Below are 5,153 nucleotides of genomic sequence, written 5' to 3'. Positions count from 1 at the left end.
AGTAATAAAGTAAAAGTACGTAAATAAGTAAAAATATATAAATATTTTTTTTTAATTATAAAAAAATATTGGACAGATGAAAACCTAAAACTAAACGAAAATTAGAAATGTTGCTTTGGCAACTAACTGAAATATTAAGTTGAAGCACTAAAATTACTGACTATAAATAAAAAAAATAATAAAAAATTAAACCAAAATACTAATGTATAAAAAAACAAAAGTACAAAACAAAATTACACACATTTGAAAATTTAATTAAATAAAGAAACGGATGAATGAATGAATGAATGAATGAATGTGTGGACACGTGCACAATTTCTCAATTAAAGATGTTTGCCTAAAAACATGGTTTCCAAAACTGAACACCTTTAGGCAAAGATGGCATCGTTTAGACGCTGCATGAAGCAGGAGATGCAGATGAATGTGACAGATGGACAGCTCTCTCTCCAGCATCATAAAGCCCGTCTGTGAATGCTGTCACATTTCTGGGCATCTTCAGCTTTGAGGAGCTCATGGTGGTGTTGTTTGTCGTGTGTCGGGTGGTTTGAGTCCGTATGATTCGGCTCCACATCACTACTCTCCATCAAACACACTGACAGATCCAGGCCTTCAGCACTGAACATCTACGGCAAGCCGTTTGAACATTCAGTCCACATCTGTTCTCATTGCATACTCAACACAGGCTCATTGGAAATACGTGCCTTTACCTACACTTCTACGAAACTCAAAAAACGTACGTACACACACACGAATCGCAGCTGTTTCCAGTTGAAATGAACACTAGAGGCAGTAAAACTCCCACAACTTTTATTCCTTTTCACACAGAATATGATTTGCAGGTCCACAGTTTCGATTAATAAAGCTTAATTTTCGCATAATTACTTGAGGAATATTATGTTATGAATCCAAAACAATGTTAACACGCTGCGAGATTTGAAAACTAAAGCATTTGAAAGTTAGTGTCACATATCCAGCTTCATATGCATGAGTTTTCTAATTCAGTATGTTTGCTCGGATCTGCATGAGGAAGTTAAAATAGCACGGCTACATCAACAAATGCGTTTTTACACTACTTTTGCATTTGTCAACACTGTCAGGGAGGTTTAGGGTTGGGTTTGGTGTAGAGGATATTTCCAACACGATAGAGCATTAACTTTTAGTGACACTCCTCGGATATTTGAATTCTGAACCGCCGCAATATGTACCTGAAGCAACATAATACAAACAAAGCAATACATGCCAGGGTCACGCATTGAACCCGCGTTTTAGCGTCACTCACTGGACGTTTCCCTTTGAAACTGCCGTGAAACGTGCAGTAAGGTACATAATAACGGTGCTGCTGAAATGTATTTAGAGGCACGTATTTCGAATGAGCCTGGGTTGTACATACTAGTACTTATTCATTAGACGCTAGTACTTATTTATTAGACACTAGTACCTATTAAACATATAGTACTTACTCTTTAGCTGCTAGTACTTATTCATTATTCATTAGATACTAGTACTTATTTATTAGACACTGGTACCTATTAAACATATAGTACTTATTCTTTAGCTACTAGTACTTATTCATTATTCATTAGATACTAGTACTTATTTATTAGACACTGGTACCTATTAAACATATAGTACTTACTCTTTAGCTACTAGTGCTTATTCATTATTCATTAGATGCTAATACTTATTTATTAGACACTAGTACCTATTAAATATATAATAGTACTTGTTCTTTAGCTACTAGTACTTATTCATTATTCATTAGATGCTAGTACTTATTTATTAGACACTAGTACCTATTAAACATATAGTACTTACTCTTTAGCTACTAGTGCTTATTCATTATTCATTAAATACTAGTACTTATTTATTAGACACTAGTACCTATTAAACATATAGTACTTACTTTTTAGCTACTAGTACTTATTCATTATTCATTAGATACTAGTACTTAATTATTAGACACTGGTACCTATTAAATATATACTAGTACTTATTATTTAGCTACTAGTTCTTATTATTCATTAGATACTAGTACTTATTGTACTATATAGTACAAGTAAAAAATCAGTTATTAGTAGTAAGATAATTGTTACTAGTAACAATTACAAAAGACACTGTCTAATAAATAAGTACTAGTACCTTTTAGTATCTATTAAATAGGCACTAGAATCTAATGAAAAGTAAGATTATTTAAAAAAATAAGTACTAGTATCTAATGAATAATTAGTAGTAACTTTTAAAGAGACGGTAGTCACTTTTGGGATACTACATACTAGTCAAAACTAAATAGTTGATATCTGAATGACAGATCCCCATATAAGCCAATAACTAAAATGTGAAATGTGTTACAAACAGCAGAATAGTTTCTAGCCACTATTGAAATACGTACTAGTACCTAATGAATAAGAACTAGTATCTAATGAATAAGTACTAATATCTTTAAATAGTTACTAGTACCTAATGAATAAGCACTAGTAGCTAATGAATATGAATAATGAATAATACTAGTAGTTAAAAAAAGTACTGGTAGAATTAAAATAGATAGTAGAATTTAATGGTTAAATGTTAAATCAGCTTGCCATAGAATATCAGCCTGCATCAGAGATTCTGTTGGCCAGTCTGGAGCGCAATGTGGGAATTACAGGTTACAGATTACAGCGATAAGAGCAGAGAAGATTTGCACATTATCAAAGTATTCATTTGACTGTCTTTCAGGCCCAACATTCCTCATGAGCATCAAATGGGCAAAAATGTGCTTATTAATTGCCTGGAATTTTCCTCCGTTATTCCAAGTCAATTTAGACTGAGATGTTAATCAGGTGGATTAGGCTTGTTTGTCATCGCTGCGGCGCCGACTGTCGAAAAACGAATAAATAGGTAGATTATGCGATCAGAAATTTGGACTGATTTCATTACAATTTCATCATGGCCTCGTCTCAAATCTCTAAATTGCTTAATAAGCCGGATTTTAATGCGTGTTCCTCTGTCAACACTTCAAATAAGGCTGATATCAGGGCACTTGCTCATTTTTTCAGGCATGCAGGAGGGAAAACGTTACGCTGTTTAACCTTGGTGCTTTGTGAACATACAGACACACGCATTTAGTGCATTTCAATAAATGGATTTAAATTCACATTTTAAATACATATTTGTCTTTTTTTTTTATATTTTAAAAGTAAATACACTTAAATTAATATATTAATAAATTAAAAGGATGTGATGACAATTAAATGAAGTAAGTTGCAACACTAAACTTACTAACTAGAAAATAAATAAAAATTTAAATTAAATAACAATAAATTAACTCTAAATAGAAATACATAAAAAAATGCCACAAGCACATTACAAAATTACTTAAAATTAAACTAAATAAATAAATACATTTAAATAAATAAATTAAGCCTATACAGTAATATTTAAAAAAGCAAACAAAAAATGACAAAAGCACATAACAAAATTACTGAAAATTAAACTGTGCATAAATTAAACCTTAATAATAATAATAAAACTAATAAAAATGACAGAAGCACATAACAAAGAAAAAAATAAACAAAATAAATAAAACCTAAATGGTATTTTTTAAGGATCGAAAATGACAAAATTAATTAAATCTAAATAATAATATGTTTTTTAAACAAAAGCACATAACAAAATTACAAATAATTAAACAAAAATAAATTAAACGTAAATAGTAATAAAATAGTAGTAATAGTAATTAAAAAAACAATAAAAATGACAAAACCACATAAAATAAAAAATGAAAACTGAAAATATAAAAGCCACTTCAAAATATTATTAGAAACTAATAGTATATAAATAATACTTAAATAACACTGCCATGAATTAGTACTGATACATTAATTTACATTTATGACCTAATAAAATGTATACTTTGATACAAGTCTGTAAATGTAAAGCAACACTGTAAAAAAATCTAAACTTGAGAAAACTTAAAAGTTTAAGGCAACCAGCTTCAGGCGATTCTTGAGGGGGTTTTTTAAGCTTGTTTTTGAAGGAGATTTTTGCGTTTTCTCAACGTTTTGTTGTATAAACTCAATACAACATCTCTGCTTGCCTTAAAGGGGTCATATGAGGCGATTTCAAGTTGTTCTTTCTCTTTGGAGTGTTACAAGCTGATTGTGCATAGATAAGATCCCTGAAGTTGCAAAGACTAAAGTCTCAAAACCAAAGAGATATTCTTTATAAAAGTGAAGACTCTGCCACGCCCCCCTAAAACGGCTCGTTCTAACACGCCCCCACATATCTACCTCACTATGTGAACATATTTACATAATGCGCCCAAATGTGCACGCAAACCTTTCGGGCTTGAACTGATGGTAAAACTAATGACATTATTTACTGTCTTTACATTTATTTTGAAAGATGAAGCTCGCGATTATGGTAAGGGGCGTTACATTTCCGACGAGTGCTTGCGGTGTTCGGCCAATCACAATGCACTGGGTCAGCTGGCCAATCAGAGCAGACTGCGCTTGTCGGAAGGAGGGACTTTGTAGAAAACGAAGTGTTTGAGAGAGGCGGGGCATAGAGGACCTACAATAATGTACAGTATTTGAAAAATAATGTGTTTTTTGAACATTAAAGCATGTCAACATATTCTGTTACACCAAATACACAAAATAATGATCTTTAAAAAAGCATCATATGACCCCTTTAAACTTTTCTCAACTTTTGATTTTTTACAGTGAATGCATACAAGGTCAATATGTGTCTTTTCCAGAATGAATTGTTAATGTGAACGAGCAGGTACAGTAATCTCAAGCACAATGGCACTATATTAATGCACTGGCATGAATGAAAACCCTCTCAGGTCCAAATGAGCTCAAGCTGCTGCAGGCGCCAACATTTATATAAGTGCTTTTCACTTTGGAGGCCGTTAGCTGTTTATTTTCCGTCTGTGGGGCAGGTGAAAGGTGTGTGTTTATTAACCCCGCGAGTGAGGATAGAAGTTCACATTTGGACTGGAATAAGAGAAAAATGCAAAATGCAAACACAACACTCAGAGCTCATCATCGTCCGAGCTGCATTCACACTCCACCCAAAAGCCACCGCTTCGCCTCGACTGATGGAAAACATTAAGAACGTGTTGAAAGGTCCCGTTAGTCGTCGCTCTCTTTGAGTTCACACCAGAAGAA

The sequence above is a fragment of the Sinocyclocheilus grahami genome, unplaced genomic scaffold, assembly GCF_001515645.1.
Source record: "Sinocyclocheilus grahami isolate Dianchi unplaced genomic scaffold, SAMN03320097.WGS_v1.1 scaffold992.1, whole genome shotgun sequence".
Taxonomy (NCBI): domain Eukaryota; kingdom Metazoa; phylum Chordata; class Actinopteri; order Cypriniformes; family Cyprinidae; genus Sinocyclocheilus; species Sinocyclocheilus grahami.
Note: the sequence above shows the minus strand (reverse complement) of the source record.